General features: G+C 45.2%; 1 long non-coding RNA gene across 1 annotated transcript in view; it reads left to right on the plus strand.

Moving 5' to 3' along the window:
- The window catches only part of LOC144798818 (uncharacterized), a 230,055-nt gene that overhangs the window by 146,034 nt on the left and 64,054 nt on the right, over positions 1-19,967 (plus strand). Inside the window, exon 2 of the long non-coding RNA XR_013603659.1 lies at positions 11,254-11,361. This is a non-coding gene — a long non-coding RNA (uncharacterized LOC144798818). The remainder of the gene's footprint in view (positions 1-11,253; positions 11,362-19,967) is intronic.

A 19,967-nucleotide genomic window follows, 5' to 3' on the forward strand; every position in this document is an offset into this window, starting at 1 on the left:
CAGTAGGGAAAGCGTTGGATAGCGTAGGGGTAAAAATTACTATTCCCACTCCAGAGAGTGCAATAGTAGGAAAAGCGTTGGCTAGCGTAGGGGTAAAAATTCCTATTCCCACTCCAGAGAGTGCAACAGTAGGGAAAGCGTTGGATAGCGTAGAGGTAAAATTTACTATTCCCACTCCAAAGGGTGCAACAATAGGGAAAGCGTTGGATAGCGTAGGGGTAAAAATTACTATTCCCACTCCAAAGGGTGCAACAGTAGGGAAAGCGTTGGATAGCGTAGGGTAAAAAATTACTATTCCTACTCCATAGGGTGCAACATTAGGGAAAGCTTTGGATAGCGTAGGGGTAAAAATTACTATTCCCACTACAGAGGGTGCAACAGTAGGGAAAGCGTTGGATAGCATAGGGGTAAAAATTACTATTCCCACTCCAGAGGGTGCAACAGTAGGGAAAGCATTGGATAGCGTAGGGGTAAAAATTACTATTCCCACTCCAGAGGGTGCAACAGTAGGGAAAGCGTTGGATAGCATGGGGGTAACAATTACTTCCCACACTACTCCCCCTTTAACACACAACACACTACACAACCAAAAAAACACAATTAATATAAATATCAATTAATCAATTAATAACAATAATATTATTAAATTGATGCAATTATAAATGAACTAATTAACACTTATTAATTTCCATTTTATTAACAATAAATACCAATAAATAAATACAATCTCTTTAATTAATTAAATGTAATTATATCACACCCTATTCCCCTATAAACACACAACCCACTACACATAAATAAATCACATCATTTAATCACTTAATAATAATTAATTACCAAATAATTATTAATTAACAATAACAAAAAATGTAATATATTATCACATTAACTGTAAATAATTAAATTAACTAATTATTAATAATTAATTAACAATTAATTATTAATTAACAATAGCAAAAAATTTAATATATTAGCACATTAACTCTAATTAATTTAATTAACTAATTAATATTAATTAATTACTAATTAATTATTAATTAACAATAACAAACAATGGTAAATACTACTACATTAACTCTGATTAATTCAATTAACTAATTAATAATAATTAATTACTAATTAATTATTAATTAACAATAACAAACAATGGTAAATACTGCTACATTAACTCTAATTAATTCAATTAACTAATTAATAATTAATGACCAATGAATTATTAATTATAAATATTTTAAAAAAATATATTAATTAATTAATTATTAATAAATTACTTCCCACCCTATTCCTCTATAAACCCACAACCCACTCTGATACTAAAACGCAAAATGTAAACAAAATTACTAATTTCCAAACATACATTAAAAAACATATTTAACAAACATATAAACTAAATAATAAAATACATAACACTAAACAAAATTTCGATATTAGTAACATACATACCTTAAAAAACGATATTCTGTCTGTCGATATTTTTCACATCGATATTCTGTACCATCGAAATTAAAACATCGATATTATTGAATCTCGATATTTGAATTTTGATATTTTGTCTCACTACCAAAGCAGACAATGTCACTAAGGGCCTGATTATGAGTTTGGCAGTGCAAGATTGGACCGCAATGCCGGTGGCCCGCTCCCGTACTGCCAAACCCATGGTCGGGCCACCTGCCAGATTACAAGTGTTTCTCGTGTCTGGCAGGCTTTTTTGGGCGGTCTCACGGCAGTACCTCTGAAAATGGGCACAGCAATGGGAACGTCAAAAAACAATTCTTGTACGGCATGGACTGTAAAGTCCATGCGGCGCAGGAATTGGGGTGCATGCACAAAGGGGGGCACATGTTGTGGCCCCCTGCATGGACCCCATGGCCCTGACGCAACTCGTAATATGCTTGGTGGGACCGCAGCTGTCCAGCCAAGCATATTGCTGCCTCTACACAGCTGCGCCACTGCCAGGGAATGGCAGCAGCAGTCCGACCCCCCTAGTTCTAATAGGGCGGTAGGATAATTTGGCCCATGGTATTAGGGAAAACAGGCAGTGACAATTGAAAGCTCATAAATTACCCACATGTACTAGGGGGGGTTCAAATCAGACTGTCATTTGAAAATTTAAGCCATGCAGAAGGAAATATCTTCCCATGCAGGCATTTATGACTTTTGTGTAAAGATTGGTTTATGCACATGACGGCACTTCCGTTTGCATAAGTGTAGCTGCATGCATTTCTGTGATAAATATACCTAATATTCATTTTGCATTCATGCCCTTTGTTGAAATTAGCGCAGATAATCACTTTGCATTTTAATGACTAAATACATATTTTATGATCTTGTTCTTGAATGAAAACTTGACATTTTTAGCTAATTTAAGTTAGGTGAACATTTTACATACAGGTATGAATCAAACCCATTTTCCATATACGGATGCGCAAGACAACTCACACTTTTCTTTTCTTCTGCACAACAGTATTCGTTTCTTTTTCTTACATATTATTTTCTCATAAAATCCATGATTACATTAGTATAAATCTTCAAAATAATTTTTAAAAGGTGTAATTGAAATACATTCAACTCTGACTCATCACATTGGTGAATCATGTTGTGAGTTAGATTAGCACACAGATTCTTCAGCAAGCTAATGTTCTATCTGAACTACGTTCAATAGTCCCAGATTTCAAGACATTATTTATAGGAAGCTGTAAATAGTTTTTCGAAGGTTAGTTTTTGTTCTTAATGCACAAGTTACTTACCTTCGGTAACAATATATCTGTAAGAAACATTATTAGTGATAGATTCCTTACCTTAGCATTACCCCCAGGCGTCAGACTGGATCTGGAAAGTTTTTCGTCAGCAGTACCCCTGCACGTCGGTAGGCGTTGTTGTTCGGCTCTGCGTGAGTGGTTGTAGTCGTTGGCGCCGTGATGAGGTTGTCGGAGCTACTTAGACGCGCCCAAGCGCGCTGACGACAGTTCTGTACAAGACTTTCCGCGCCAGGAACGCAGAGCCATGCAAGATACTGACCACTGGTGCCATGATACTAGGGTCCTGAAAGGGATGACCTTAACCCTAGACATCAGTTCACAGAACAGGGAGGAAGGGTGGGGCGGTAAGGAATCTCAACTACCAATGTTTCTTACAGATATATCATTACCGAAGGTAAGTAACTTGTGCATCTGAAAGAAACACGTAGTGATAGATTCCTTACCTTAGAATAGATACCCCAGCAATACCAACCCCGGTGGTGGGTCTGCGAACCAAGATCACCCCAGAAAGCCCTGAAGAACAGAATGGCCAAAGAAGCAGTCTCTCCGGGCTTGGTTGTCCAGGCAGTAGTGCTTGGTAAACGTGTGCAGCGAGGCCCACGTAGCTGCCTGACAAATGTCCTGCAAGGGAACGCCGTGTCCCAGAGCAGTAGCGGCTGCCGTCGCCCTGGTAGAATGGGCGCGCAGCCCCACCTGAGGCTCCGTTTTAACCAAGGAATAACAAGCCTTTATGCATAGAACGACCCACCGTGAAAAGGTCCGTTTGTGCACAGCCCAGCCTTTCTTAGCGCCCACGTAGCCAACAAAGAGTTGTTCATCCACCCGGAACTGTTGTGTGCGGCTCAGATAGAAAGAGAGTGCACATTTTGGGTCCAGACGATGGAGCCTCTCTTCCTCTTTAGAAGGAGGCGTAAAGGAGGTGGGCAAAGTGAAAGTCTGCCTGATGTGAAAGGCAGTGACAACCTTTGGCACAAAGGAAGGACGAGTCCTCAGAACAACTTTGTCCAGGAGGTTTTGAAGAAAGAGCCTGGAGCTCACTCACTCTTCTGGCAGAGGTGATGGCAACCAGGAAAGCAGTTTTTAGAGTTAGAAGACGATGAGGGCAATTATGTTGTGGCTCAAAGGGAGCGCACATCAGAAAGGTAAGAACTAGATTCAAGTCCCACTGAGACATCAAGAACAGAACAGGAGGAAACATGTGCGTGATGCCTTTCAAGAATCTATTTACCACAGGGGACTTGAAAAGGGAAGGCTGACCTGGTAGCCTCAGGAAGGCGAAATCGGCCGAGAGATAGCCCTTGATAGGGGGAACGTCGTTTACGACGCAACTTTTAGCACGCAGAGCTATTACAACGCGGTCTTTAAATCGCATTCTATTACAACGCATGACTCTGGGGGGCGCTCAAGGATAGGGAATACTTTTAATTTACTATCCAACACCTTCCCTAGTGTCAACGGGGACTGGTGTTGGAATAGTAAATTAAAATATTCACTATCCAACACCCCTTTCTGTTATGCGTTGTAAAACAATGTGTTATAAAAACCGCGTTGTTACAGCATGCGTGTTAAAAGCATGCGTTGTAACAACGTACATCCCCTTGATAGTGCCCAGAGCAGAGCCCTGCTGGGCCAAAGAAAGAAGAAAAAGAAGGAACTCTGAAAGAGGGGCAGAAAGGGGATCCACAGCCTTTTCTGTGCACCATGCCACAAACTTATTCCACCTACAGGCGTATACTGTTTTTGTGGAGGGACGCCTGGCTGCCAAGATAACATTACAGACCTCAGAAGGCAGGTCAAAAAACGTCAACTGCCACTGCTCAATCTCCAAACCAGGGGGTGGAGGCTTGACAGGTTCGGGTGGAGGACCGTCCTCTGCTGCTGCGACAGAAGATCCTCCTGAAGAGGTAGACGGATCGGAGGATCGATGCTCATACTGAGTAACTTGGGATGCCATACTCTTCGAGCCCAGTCCGGAGCATCAAGAATAACTTGGGCCCGGTTGTGCCTGATCTTCTTCAGCACTCTGGGCAGAAGTGGTAAGGCGGAACGGCATACAATAGACCGCAACTCCACTCACAACCAAATGTGTTGCCGAGCGAGTGGCACATTGGAAATTTCAACATGCAGAACTGATGACATTGCGTGTTCTCTTCGGTGGGGAACAGATCTTACCAAGGCTCTCCCCACTGCTGAAAGAGACCTTGCCCCACGTCCGAGTTCAGACACCATTCGTGATCCATCATGCACCGACGGCTGAGTTTGTCTGCCCTGGCATTCAGAGAACCTGCCAGGTGTTGAACCACCAGGGACATGCTCTGATATTCCAGCCAAGCCCAGAGACGCAGAGCCTCTTGGCATAGGGTCCACGACCCCAACCTGCCCTGTTTGTTGCAGTACCACATGGCGGTGGTGTTGTCTGTGAACACCTGCACTACACTTCCCCGGACATAGGGAAGGAATGCCTTCAGTGCCAGTCAGATCGCCCGAAGCTCCAACAGGTTGCTGTGGAGCTGAGACTACGCCGGAGACCAGAGGCCTCTGATCTCCGCCTCCCCCACGTGGCCGCCCCATCCCAGAAGAGAAGCGTCCGTCACCAACTGCATGCTCCGGTTGGGGAAGGGAGAGGGATCTGCCATTGACCCAATAGCAATTTGTGAACCATCACTGCAATTGCCGTGCAGTGCCCTCCAAGATCTGGACGTGATTGGACAGGTTGCCCTGATGCTGTACCCACTGGACTTCAGGTCCCACTGCAGAGCCCGCATATGCCATCTGGCATGATCCACAAGCAGAATGCAGGAGGCCATCAAGCCCAGCAGCCAAAGGGTCATCCTGACCGAAACCTGGGACAGAGGCTAAAAGATCGGAATCATAGCCTCAATGTCCCGGACTCGCTGTTCAGGAGGATAAACCCGAAACCGCGCCGAGTCCAGAACTGCTCTGATGAAAAGGAGCTTCTGCATGGGAATCAGATGCGACTTCGGCACGTTGATGGAGAACCTCAGCAGATGCAGGAGGTTGGCCGTAGTCTGGAGGTGGGAGACAACTGTCTGGGGCGAGCCCGCCTTCAACAACCATTCATCGAGATAGGGGAAGACTGAAACCCCTGATCTGCGCAGATGAGCTGCGACCACCACCATCTCTTTCGTGAACACCCGAGGGGCGCTGGTAAGGCCAAATGGGAGCACAGTGGATATGGAAATAGGCGTCCTGCAAGTCCAATGCCACCTTCCAGTCTTGCGGGTCGAGGGCAGACAAGACCTGAGCAAGCGTGAGCATCTTGAACTTCTCCTTCCGGAGTAAGCGGTTGACTTTCCGAAGGTCTAGAATAGGACGCAGGCCCTTGTCCTTCTTTGGAACCAGAAAGTAGTGGGAATAACAACCACGACCTACTTCTGGCATCGGAAGGAGCTCGATGGCCCCCTTAGCCAAGAGGGCCGCAACTTCCTGCTGGAGAAGCGCCACGTGATTCCCCGACATGCAGTGGTACCGAGGTGGCATGGCTGGAGGGGTTGCCTCGAAGGGGAGGGAGTAGTCCCTTCGGACAATTTGCAGCACCCACTTGTCCGAAGTGATGTTGCGCCAGTTGTGGAGATGATGGCGTATTCGTCCACCTACTGGCGTCTGATGGGCCTGAAAGGTCGGTCTAGGAAGGCTTTGCAGTGGATCCTGTGGGGGTGGAAGTGGACTGGCCTGCCCGCTGGCCCCCGGAACCGCCTCGACGGCTCCCACGTCTGCGGCCACGCTGAGGTTGTTGCTGCTGTGGCCTGTGGCTTTGCAAATGCTGTGAGGCGCCCCTTCCGTGGCCAGGAAAGGAGCGAAAAGCAGAAGGCGGAGGAGGCCGAGTAGCTGACAGGCCCAAGGACTTGGCCGTAGCCCGGGAGTCTTTGAAGCGCTCCAATGCACTCTCTGCCTTGTTGCCAAAAAGGCGAATGCCATCAAAGGGCATGTCCATTAAGGTGTTCTGGACATCCCCTGAGAAGCCAGTTTTCCTCAACCAGGTGTGGCGCCGAAGCGCCACCGTCATGGAAATCGACCTGCCCAGTGAGTCGGCGGTATCCAGCCCACAACGTGTAGTGAACTTTGCTGCATCTCTCCTGGCTCTAATCGCTTGGGAGAGAACTGTCTGGGCCTCCTGCTGACAGTTGAGCAGCACCTGCACAACCGTGTCCCACAGAGAGTGGGTATGATGGCCCAAGAGGCATGCGGTGTCTTCGACCGCAGCCCTAAGTTTCTTGCCAAACTGATCCAGCTTCTTGGATTCCCTATCTGGAGGTGTGGTAGGGAACACGCTTTGGGAAGCTGAGGCTTGGACAACCAAGCTCTCAGGGGTGGGATGTTGGGTAAGGAAGAGGGAGTCACCCGGAGTTGGGCGATGGCGTTGGGCCACGTTCCTATCCACAGGAGCCCCTGTGTTAGGCCTGGACCAGGTGCCCAAAAGAACGTCCGCCAGTGTTTCATTAAAAGGCAACAAGGGCTGCGAAGAGGTAGCCGCCGGTTGGAGCACTTCTGTCAGGAGGTTAGTCCTGACGGCCACCGTAGGGAGTTCGAGGTGGAGAGCCTCGGCTGTCCTACGCAACACCACTGCGTAACTGGCTCCCTTCTCCGTAGCCATGGTAGGAGGAGACAGCATGACAGGGTCAGGTGAGGCGTCAAGACCACTGGCCTCCCCCAAATCCTCTGCCCAGTCCGCATCATAAGCACAGTCCTGTGCTACAGGGTCCTCAGACCCCGCCCAGTCCTCCCCTTCCTCCGAAGTCTGTGGAAAAGACTCAAAATAAGGAGGATGGACATAGGGCATAAAAGGCCCCATCAGTGTCGGTATCAGCATCGAGCGACGTTGATCCGGCACCGTGTCCGGGTCGGGGCTGAAGCTGGGGACAACGTCATCCAGAGGAGCAGGTGACATCGGAAGCGGTGCCGGGGAGACCGACGCCGGTGGAGGTGTCACGAGGTCAACCGGCGTTGATTGGGGTGCAATCCCCTATCCCTGGGGGCCCTGTGGAGCCGGCAGCGACACCGGGGCCAGAGCTGCCGGAGATGGTAAATCAGGAATCCCCATCGGGCCCGCGGGGCCAGTAGGTGCACTAGCGTGGACAGACGGTCCAAAAAGTCAGGCCATGGCAGCAAGAAACTCTTGCACCTGGGCAGGCGTCGCCCCCGCACCCGGAAAGGGGGGTTAGACTGGAGGCTACGTCGCAGACTCCACCGGAGCCGCGGGGGTGGCACCGCCCGTACCCTCAGCCGTGTCACGCAACGGACGAGGGGAAGTCGAAGAGCGACGGTGCTTCTTCTTGGAATGCTCCGACTTACCTGCCCCGAGTGCGAAGAATTAGATCCAGAAGAGGGGTAATGACAACTCCGCGACCGGTCCCTCGACCTCCCACAGGACCAGGACCTTGAGCAGCGTGGAGCCGACTGCCAGGCTTCAAGCAACTTTCGGGACCGCTCCTGCAAAGTCTTCGGAGCTATAGCCCGGCAGTCGGGGCACGACTTGGGGTTGTGGTCGCGCCCCAGGCAGTAGAGACACACACGGTGGGGGTCCGTCACCAACATCATGCGATGACAGTCCCCACAGTTCTTGAAACTGGGCATCCCTATGACACCAGGAGTCGATCGACTCGAAAAGATGAGGTAAAAGGCCTCAAAAAAGTCAGTCAAAAATTGTCTGGGGGTACTTGCTCTTCCCGGATCTGTGCTTGCTGGCGCGTAAAAAGGATGAACTGACGTCAGCGCACGTGGGCGCATCTAAGTAGCTACGACGACGTAATCACGGCGCCAACGGTGCACGCGAAGCCACACGAAGACGCCTACCGGCGCGCAGGGGTACTGCTGATGAAAAACTTTCCGGATCCAGTCTGACGCCCTGGGGGTAATTCTAAGGTAAGGAATCTATCACTGTGTGTTTCTTTCAGATGTTTTGTTCAGTGGAAGAATTCTCTTTAGGTTAATTTAATTCATTTCAGACTCCTCTTCACTTATTGGGTTAACATATGTCCACCTCCGTCTGTCCAACTTTGGCACATTGTTAACCGTAAACTGGGATGGGCTGACAAACTTACACTAGCTACCCCGCTCTGGGTCTCCGAACCGCTGGGTACATTGGGTCGCACAAAAGGGTTTTGCAACTGGGACCTAATAGGGATCTCTCATATAAAAGACTTGTGGGGACCCAATCGGGTTGTGACATTCGCCTCGCTTCAGCACACTTACGCATTAGCACCCACGAGGCACTTTCGATATATGCAGGTCAGACACTCCCTCCTGGCAAACATTCCACCCGGAACGCTGCTCCAGAGTCCTCCCCCTTGAGGACCGACTATTGGACGGTCATCTCCCAGAAAAGGCTATCTCCCTCACATACAAAAAACGTATACACCACATCCCGGACCCCCTGCTTGCAATTAGGAAAAAGTGGGAGGCAGACGGGCTTGAGATAGACGACGAAGAGTGGAGAGTAGCACTCTCCTCTCCCAAAGAAATAGTAATATCAGCAAAATTGAGATTGATACAATTGAAAGTACTACACCGAGTCTATATCTCTGGAACCCGCTTGTTATTGATGGGCAGGAGTGAGGAGAGTGTGGTGAGGTAGGGACGTTTCTTCACATACTGTGTGAGTGCCCTCTGCTGCAAGCTTACTGGAAGTGGGTACACAACTGTATGCGTGCTGTCTAGGGGGTTGAGGTGCGGCGAGGTTAAGAGGTGCCTTCTGAACATCTGGGAACCCACAAATCGATCCGCGAAGGGCAGACTGTGGGTGACGCTGGGACTCGCAATTGCTAAGCGGAATATAGCCTGCCTATGGGTAGGGGTAACACCTCCAACGTTCAGTGCTGGAAGAAGGACATGGACTGGTGCATGCTACAAGGAAAAACAGTATGATGCCCAGGGTTGCCCCCGGAAGTGGGTGTCAGATTGGTCAAAATTGAATGAGTACCGTGGCAATCTGTGTGAGCCTCCCCTTCTCCCTTCCATTGACGAACCATTAGCACTTTAAGAGATTCATGCATTGCTAACATCTTGTATACTATGACACCAGCTGTGACATATTTGTATAACATTCTGTTACGGTAACACTGTGACAATTGCAATCCCTGTATGTACTGACCACCAAGTTTATTTTTGCCAATAAAACGATTTATTTAAAAAAATACATATGTCCACCTCCTGGGTATTTCTGTAACGGTAAATTATATATTCTTACTTAATAATAAATATTTGCCTTTTGCGAAATTCAGGGACCCGTGGTAGATGGTATACAGTAGAACCTGAGTTGGACTACCTTTTGGGAATCTGTGCATTGTGGAATTATCAGTTACAGGTGTCAGTTCTTGTGGCTGTCTTGGGGCTGCATGTGTGGTCTGGAATTGTAGTGCAGCTTCACATTTGGTGGTATCTCCTAATTCGATGTTATCATTACTTAGTTGGTGAAAAGAGACCTCCTACTAGCTTGTGCAAGTCTTCTGGTGAGCTTTGTGGCTGTAGTGGGGTCTACCGTTTTCCATATCTTCTCTCAATTGGAGCACTTTTCCTAGAGTCACTGATGAAAGGTAATACGTCAGTAGTGGACCTGCAGAGGCAACAGGTTGGGCTTCAGGTGTGACATGTGTTGTATGTATTGTTTTTTAGATGCAAGAGAGATACAGTACAGTTTTCTGCTACTAGGTACAACTTGGAAGCTGGTAAGTGTCTCCCATAGATCCCATTTATTCCAGCATGGTGTTCTCTCTTGCCTTTGGGTGGAGTAGCATCGGAACTAGGTTCATTTAAGTCACTTGATTACACATATTGCATCCTGATCGGTAGTCGTTCAGCATCCCCTCCGTCAGTATTTATAAGCCAATTATTTGCAGCAGTGTCAACTTGTAGTTTCTGTGATGACATTATTATGGGCTGTGGTGTCCACTGTAGAACTAAGGTGCATCCTCCAATGGGCGCTGGTTCCCTATTTTTGTGTATGTATGTATGGGTGGGTGTGTGTGTGTGTGTGTGTGTCTCTGTGCATCAGTCATCGTGACTGACTAAGTTGAATAAATTTACATCATGCCTACTACCCTGCTGGGTATGTAATTGAGTCTAATAACAAACTGCTGATAAAAATGCCAGGAGTCCATTTTCACCCTGCCTATATTTGCATTTACTTCTTTTTTCCTATGTATAGATTTTAAGAGGACTGCACGTTGGTATTGCTTGAGAAATTGGCTAAAAAGGCTTAAAAAGGATTAATGAAATACAATCACAATTACCTTACATATAGCAATATTGTGCACTATAATACACATAGATTGGCTTGATTGGGCCTGTGGAGCCAATGCCCTTACACATTTGAGAATAGGTTAAAAATGTTTGATAAACATCTCTGCTAAATTCAGATTAACAAGATCGGACAAGAATTTAGCCTTATACTACAGCTTAAAAATGTAATGTCAGTTTTCAAATGTGGTACAAGATATTTGTGACCAAGTGTTACTGACCTATTTATCTTTTCTAGGTTTGAAACTGTGGGTTGACACCACCCGTGAAAGCCTGCTGAACAAGTATCCTAACATGGGAACACAAATGCATTTGTTATGCAAATTAAATACTGGGCAATTTTAAGGTACGCAAAGTCGCTGTTACTTTATAGGCATGTTTATTTTAACAGTTTCCAATCAGAGATATTTTCAAGAAAAAACTTAATTTTTAGTCTAACCATAGCTAGCATTTTCACAGTTTCAGTCTCTCAATTAAAAAGTCAAAACTCCCTTATACTGCTTTAGATTTCTATCTTATTATTGATATTAATTTCTGAACTTTTTCAAGAAACCTACCACAAAATTGTTAAATAAGGAATCATTTCTTTACGCCAGCAAAACACTTTCATTAAAAATGTTTTGTCCTTAACATGTATCCACACATTATGATCAGTACTTTGTAATATGAGTTGGGTGCAGAGTGACCTTCTTCTCTTTTATTACATAATCCTCCGAGGTTTCATACTATCCCTCAAAAGCCTATTTGCAGGAGCGTAACTCAGGCTCCTGCAGCCCCTGTGGCGCAGGTGGTACCCCATCCACCAGGGGGCCCCCAATCGTTCATGTGGGGCACGAGTCAGCCCAAGACCAAGGAAGAATATCTGTGAGGTAATGGAGATGTGGGGGCCCCTCATCACACTCTGCAGGGGGGGCATAATTTTTCGTTACGCCACTGCCTATCTGAGGTGTATATTTCCTGCCCCCATACTTTCTCAAATTGCTAGAGCAGCCCAAATTTTATAGGGTGCTCATGCTGCCTCATCACACCAGTCAAGGTTTTTAAATCATGTTTCCAGTGTGCCTCTGTTCTGGGCTACCTCACGTCTTGCTACTACAAATGCCACGTGCACAAACTGTTTTGTTGCGAGATGTGAGTGTGTCACAGAGACAAGCGGACAATAAGCAGGTTGCCAGGGTCTATTCAGAATTAAGCAGGTGGGTACAAACATAAGCAGAAGTAGACACATACACCCCAGGAGCAGATGTTATCAGGAGCAACGCCCAAGTCTGAAGGTAACACACTCCATGGAACCTCTGTCACTTCAGTGTTTCATCAGTTTGTATATGGGGGACAGGCCGTTTGTATATGGTGCCATGCAGCGTCCTCATCATTTGCCCCCAAAAAAGTCAGACTCCTCGGGCTTTGGCATCTTATAAAATAGAAAATACTCTCATGATCGCAGTCATGCACTAAATATGTGAGCCAACTTACTCTAAGGACTTAAACTTGCGTCTGGAATAATCCCTTATGGTCACATCTTTGGGATATGTCGAAACGTCTTGCTAATCCAACTAATCCAGATATCCTACATCGCACTCTCACATGACCTTTCATTTAATATGAGTATGGAGGGCATCAATTGTCAGCTTTTCATATAAGGCAGACACCGCTTTTGCTGTTATCCCTCTGTAAGGGTTGTATGACGTTTCAACGCATGCTTTTACCACCCATGCCTTTACAACGCAGGTATTACAACGCAAGTCGTTACAACGACTTGCGTTGTGGGGCGCTGGATAGTGGAATAGTTTAATTTTCTATTCCAACTCCAGTCCCCGTGGATAGTAGGGAAGGTGTTGGATAGAAAATCAAACTATTCCCTATCCAACAGCGACCTCCAGCGAAAGTCGTTGTAACGACTTTTGTTGTAATTCCTGCATTGTAATGGTAGTGCGTGGTAAAAGTTTCGTTGTAAACGATGTTCCCCCTCTGTAAGCAATCAGCCTTTCAGTGGTGAACAACCTAGCAACTCTTCATTTGGTTTACCATATTGTGCAGAGCACTTTTAAGGCATGTAAGGAATTGATGGGAGATAATCCATACTCTTGGCTCAGCTATTGAAAGGACAACAATTGTCCCCGCCAACTCCCACCCCAAAAAAATCTCCAACTTCAAAATGCCCAGGAGGTTCCAGTGCCTAAATTGTGAGAGTTCATCAACTTCTTTCATGTGGTTTTCCCACAAACAATAGACCTTTTTTTATCTTCTTCAACCCAACTAAGAACCAACCTCCTTCCTCGCTATTTTCACCACTGCAGCTGGGTTTTGCCTAGGGAGAACACTGACTTCCACCAAATATGAAGTGCAGATATCCTGCATCACTCATTCTATCTCAGTCCAAGCACAAAGAAGGTTCATATTTTGTCTCAAAGGTACGCCCATTTATAGCAACGAAGTGTGCTGCTAGATATTATTTGCTCAGGTTAAGAAGAGAGATCAGTCTATCATTCATCAGACTATACAATGTGATCAGTGCTATCATAGGCATTCCTCCATTTCACAGAAAGCTTCTAAGGTTTTCCTCCACTTCCATAAGAAACATCCAAAAGTGGGGAGCTTTGCTGAATGTAAAACAATCTGGACGTTCAATCATATAAAAGAGTGTCGCCCTCCTCAGAAAGGAATATTTAACAACAAGGGGTGGTGATGGACAGAGTTTCTGAATTAAGCAGAATACTCTCACCCAGTCAAGAGATCAGGGCTAGATCCAACACCGTTTTTTAGCTCACTGCACCATCCCAGTTCAGAACCTGGCTATATGCAAATTAGTCTGTTCCTGTCCCAGTGCATGATGGGAACAGGGCAAACCAAACTACCAAGCCAATTCTTACACTGGGAAGGAAACAAGCTTCCGGGGACCGGTTTCTGGCATTTCAGCCGTCGTCGGCCCGGCTTGCTTGAATCCTGATGGTGCAATGAGCAAGGGACTCACATCTGAGTATACCCTTCCACGCTTAGGGTGGACAAAATATTTAACAACAAGGGGTGGTGATGGACAGAGTTTCTGAATTAAGCAGAATACTCTCACCCAGTCAAGAGATCAGGGCTAGATCCAACACTGTTTTTTAGCTCACTGCACCATCCCAGTTCAAAACCTGGCTATATGCAAATTAGTCTGTTCCTGTCCCAGTGCATGATGGGAACAGGGCAAACCAAACTACCAAGCCAATTCTTACACTGGGAAGGAAACAAGCTTCCGGGGACCGGTTTCTGGCATTTCAGCCGTCGTCGGCCCGGCTTGCTTGAATCCTGATGGTGCAATGAGCAAGGGACTCACATCTGAGTATACCCTTCCACGCTTAGGGTGGACAAAATATTTAACAACAAGGGGTGGTGATGGACAGAGTTTCTGAATTAAGCAGAATACTCTCACCCAGTCAAGAGATCAGGGCTAGATCCAACACCGTTTTTTAGCTCACTGCACCATCCCAGTTCAGAACCTGGCTATATGCAAATTAGTCTGTTCCTGTCCCAGTGCATGATGGGAACAGGGCAAACCAAACTACCAAGCCAATTCTTACACTGGGAAGGAAACAAGCTTCCGGGGACCGGTTTCTGGCATTTCAGCCGTCGTCGGCCCGGCTTGCTTGAATCCTGATGGTGCAATGAGCAAGGGACTCACATCTGAGTATACCCTTCCACGCTTAGGGTGGACAAAATATTTAACAACAAGGGGTGGTGATGGACAGAGTTTCTGAATTAAGCAGAATACTCTCACCCAGTCAAGAGATCAGGGCTAGATCCAACACCGTTTTTTAGCTCACTGCACCATCCCAGTTCAGAACCTGGCTATATGCAAATTAGTCTGTTCCTGTCCCAGTGCATGATGGGAACAGGGCAAACCAAACTACCAAGCCAATTCTTACACTGGGAAGGAAACAAGCTTCCGGGGACCGGTTTCTGGCATTTCAGCCGTCGTCGGCCCGGCTTGCTTGAATCCTGATGGTGCAATGAGCAAGGGACTCACATCTGAGTATACCCTTCCACGCTTAGGGGCAGCACTGTTTTATCGTTAATGTCAATTATATTTTCCCATTAATTGATGAAGTATCTTTTAAAGCATTTTTTTTAAAGCAAAATAATAAATTGTGCTTTTCGTTCCCAGATAGAAAGCTTTTTGAATTGTTAGATTTGGTTTTAGCAGCTCTCACAAATTTACTATGTTTGTTTTTATATGTATGTACTTTTTATGCTACGAAAATAAAGATTTGCTGATAATGATGATGACTGGCAGCAGGAGTTGATAGAGCGCGCGAGGCCACCCGACCAATAGTTTTCGCCGTTTTCCGGCTTCAGGGCCCATATACTTTCAAATCACCATATACATCGATCAGGTGACTTCACGAGCTCTACCAATTTGTGTGTGTTCTCCCTACTAATAATTTTCAATGCACCCGACTTACCATCCACCGATGCGGGTACCTAATGACCACAATGAATCAGGGAGCTAGCTGTAAAGAAAGGCAGCAAAATACAAACCCAACCAATAACATTCAAAATACTGTTGAAATGACCACGGACAACTGGAAGTTTTAAAATGTTTATCTAAAGTTCATTATTTTCTTGCATGAGGTACAGTAAGTAAGACAATCAATAACCAAGATAACGTAAATTATATAGGCATAAAGAAATAATGACAGAGTAATCATTGAAGTACTGATAAAAGGTAACGGGAAGATACTATGCTATTCAATAATATTTAAGCATGGACAGTTTTTATGCAAAGATAACTATAGGAGGGCCTATAAAGAGTAACACGCTTCACTTAAGGTGAATGGGCCTTTGAACAATCTAGGCAATGAAGTTCTAGACCATATCAGAAAATGACAAACTGCGATGCAAAATATAATTTCTAACAAGTGAGAAGACATAGGAACAAACTTATGGAAAAATATGTAATTGACTTTCAATCGTTGCGGAAAGGCATGGAAAATATAACATATGCAATGATGAACTTTATTAAAGCAAAAGTTAGAAATTCAGAAGGTGCAAGATTTTAAGAGTTTCAGAGCAATATTTACCTAGAAAGGTGTGATAACCAAACCCTGGCCACGGGTCAGTTAAGGACAGGAAACCCTCAAGGAAGGATACCCCTCAAAGGACAGCAGGTGCAGAATGGACACCCAGGACAGGACAGGATACCCTCGGAATAGGAATCAGGACAGGACCCTCAGGACAGGACAGCAAACCCTCAGGACAGGACCGCTCAGGACAGGACCGCACCCGCAGTTAGGAAGCAACGCCTGCGCTCCACCCCCTCTGCAGTTATCGATCAAGACCCCGATGGGGTCAGCGAACTCCCAGTAAAGTGCTTCACCAGCACTCTAAGGTTCAGTAGAACCTCAGTCTATGGTCAAATTCGGACAGAGTGCTTCGCAGCGCTCTGTATCTTCAGTCACCTATTGAGTGCGTTGGGTCAGTGACAGGTCAGCTAAACCAGACAAGTCGGACGGTTCACTAGGTGAACCCAGGGTAGATATACAGTTTGGGGACAGCGTACCACCCCCCAATGTTGCAAAGTGTCAGAATCCCTTAATTTCGATTGGTCCTAAGGTAGGATTTGGGTAACACACCAATCACGACATAGCGCTTCAAGCCTACATTTGCATAATAGGGTACCGCCTAACTAGATTGGGGTTCTCATGAGAACTGGTGCAGAAATACAATGGCAACTTTAACATTGTTGCTCTATGAGCACATATGATTGGTTCAGCCGAGTTTTCGGGTCGTTCTCAGGAGCATCTTGCTCATCACTGCCAACTGGCTGCGTTCCATCAGTCAAGGTCTGTTTAGGCCTCGGCAAGTCGCGCAGGCGCAGAAGAGACCTCCAAGATGGTTCCCGGCACAGACAAACCCCATTCCCCGCGGTACATAAAAAGTAAGCGAAAAACAAATTAATACATAATAATGTCATTATGTAAACACATCACAGGATTTGTACTTTTGACTCATCATCAAGAAATAAAAACTATTGCTTTTAAATGTTAGCTACATTGACACAGTCACAAGAGCAGTGGCACGAGCAGTACCACATGATAAGCACAGCTATGAATTACGCATGCGCATAACTTTCCCTCCACTTCTGCAGACGCGTCAGGACACGTGAGTGTGGCTGACGCATGCGCAGTAACTAAATACAAGCGGCGGCCATTTTTAGATGACTCGAGTAAATTATTTTAGTAAAACACATGTGCAAGCTTCACGATCCTTATCTAAACTAAACATAAATGTTAGTAGAACATACACTTGTTACCGTATTACACATAAACGAGGTTCTTGACTTCGGCAAGCCGCAAAATATGCGAAGCTTTGCTTCATCAATCCCCTCTTTGATGATATTTACTATCATCACAAATTATAATGGAACCAGATGCCAACTTTCTTTCACACTTTATAAAGTTCTATTTCTTCCAGCAACCGTTCTAACTTTTCTCTCTCAGTTTTAGTAGGGTGAGAAGTCTTCACCTTTTTGTATATCTGATCATTCACTTCCTCTAATTCAATCTCATCCACACTTCGTTTCACTCCTCTTGCATTTACCTCGTGCTTTTTGGTGCGCTTGCGGTATTTACAGCATAAGAAAATGGAAAGTATAATAAGACCTATAATACCAATTGGCATCAGAATTTTGAACAATAAGCTTTTACCTATGCTAGCAAGCCAATGACCTACATTTGAGAGACCATCTACCAGTCTCTTCCAGGCACTATCAACCTCGAGTGGTTTGAGTTCTTTTGCCAAATTAGTAATGTTTTTCACATATCTTTTGATCTGTACACTTTTATCCGGAATATAAGTGCAACAATGTTGCGCCTTCAACATCCGGCAGACTCCGCCCTCTTTCGCTAATAAGGTGTCAAGAGCAAGTCGATTCTGCAAAACCATTGATCTGATCGCAACCATTTCAGTATTGACCAGCAGAAATCCATGAGCTGTTTCAGTAGACAGCACATCCACTATAGTAGACAATTTGCAAATTCTGTGAGTGTTCAGAACCACTCCCACTCCAGGTATCAGTGCACTGAAAATACTACCCATAATTTCACCTATACTTTCTCTTTTACTACGCACTAAGCCATTAGTATCTTCATTGCTTCCAGCTTTCCCATTCACATGGTATATTTTCGGGAAGACAATGCCAAAGTAGCAGCTTCCATACCAGTGATCCGGCAATTTGAAATAAGCCTTGTCTCCACAAATATAATAAATTCCAGGAAACACAGGCTCTGACCCATTTTTGAAACCCCAACCTCCAATTACCTTGTAATTATGTTCGCATTCACTGGAACCAATGAAAACATTATTATAATAGCTAGTCTTCTCGCGGTGAAGACATAGCTTGCCTTTCTTTTCAAAATCCAGCAACAGAGCAGGACCCGCTCCACCAGATGAGGTGCCTTCCATGTTCTCTGCCCACTTTGGCTTTTTCTGACTTTCGTCATTAGCCTTCTTTTGAATTTTAATTCTTCTTTTCTCTGCCATGTTCAGGAACATCTTTTCCTGCTCACGCAAAGAACAAGTCAAGTTATCTCTGTGTGCGTCTGCTATGTCAATGTTACCTATAGTCAGAAAGTAGTCTCCCATATATCTTATGGTGTCACTTTTGGTATGTACAGGATTCAAGTTCCCACGTATAGGAAGTTCAGAAAAGATCACGTCATTGTTAGAGTAATAGTACTGTAACGGTCCCCTTTTGTAAAATAAACTAGCTAAAATGCTACAGGAGATTCCATATGTCAATGGCAGGTGATGGTATGTCACGCCTTCAGCCACAGAAGTAGGTAGCTTCATGCAGACATAGCAATCTTCAATTTCCATAGTCTCTACATAGTGTATTAACAAGTTTGCGAAAACATTTAAGTGTGTCTTGTTCTTAACTCCATGATAATGTAGTCCTCCCTCATCTGATGCTTCTAAGTTTTGTTTTGTTTGTCTCAGGGCTCTTTCATGTCTTGCTACACTCTGTGTTGTTAGCTCCTCACTGTCAGTATTTACAACTTCAGTAGGGACAATGTTAGTATCTTTACTTACAGCAAAGGGAATGAAAATTGTTAGTCCTATCCAGATAACTATCAGTACTACTACACTACATATACACACCTTGCAACACGTCTTAAAACGGCTGCAACTAGGTCTACCATTCATTGTTGAATCAGACATTTTGGCTCAGAAGGAGTTTCTCGACCCCTCTTTTTGGCTTTACACAACTAGCTTACTTTGTGCAAATTCACGGTGGTTCGTCTTCTTCTTCAGCTGAGTACTCAGGGACGGGCTCTCCGTCGCTCACGTCAGTTATATCAAGATCTTCAAGTTCTTCCAAAACCAGTGTCCATTCAGGAGACTTGTACTTTTTGTTTTGTCTTTTTATTCGTTCACTCCTTCTTTTGGAAGAGTCTTCTTCTTGCTCTGCTATCCGAGCACTTCTTCTTGCTTCTGCACGTTGTTCTTCCACTGTCTTTATCCTTAGTCTCAATCTTTTTACAAACCTAGGCTCAAGGTTGTTTCTTTTCTTTAGTCTCTTAGTCGGTTCTTGGACTTCACTTTCTTCTCTTATTCTCTTGTTCTCTTTATCTTGTGGTAATTCTTCTCCACTTTCTTCTTCTACTTCCCCTATCTGGCTAGTTCCAGGGCTAGCATCAAATTCTTCTGCCTGGTTGCTAATCTGGCCTTGTTCAGGAATATTTTGTTTTTGGCTTTCGATTGTCTTTGTTTCTGTTTCTGTTTCCTGAACCCGTTCTTCTAACCCTCTCTGATCCTGTTCAAGCACTTCGATCTCTTGATTTTCTTCTGCTCGAACTATCACTCTATTTCTAGTCTCTCCTTTATCTGCATCAGGTGTTAGCGGTGGTGTATCGAACACCTGCTCTGTCCCTGTCTGACCTTCTCCTTCCTCAGTTTTGATGTGAATCTCAA

The sequence above is a fragment of the Lissotriton helveticus genome, chromosome 12, assembly GCF_964261635.1.
Source record: "Lissotriton helveticus chromosome 12, aLisHel1.1, whole genome shotgun sequence".
In the NCBI taxonomy this organism is placed as follows: domain Eukaryota; kingdom Metazoa; phylum Chordata; class Amphibia; order Caudata; family Salamandridae; genus Lissotriton; species Lissotriton helveticus.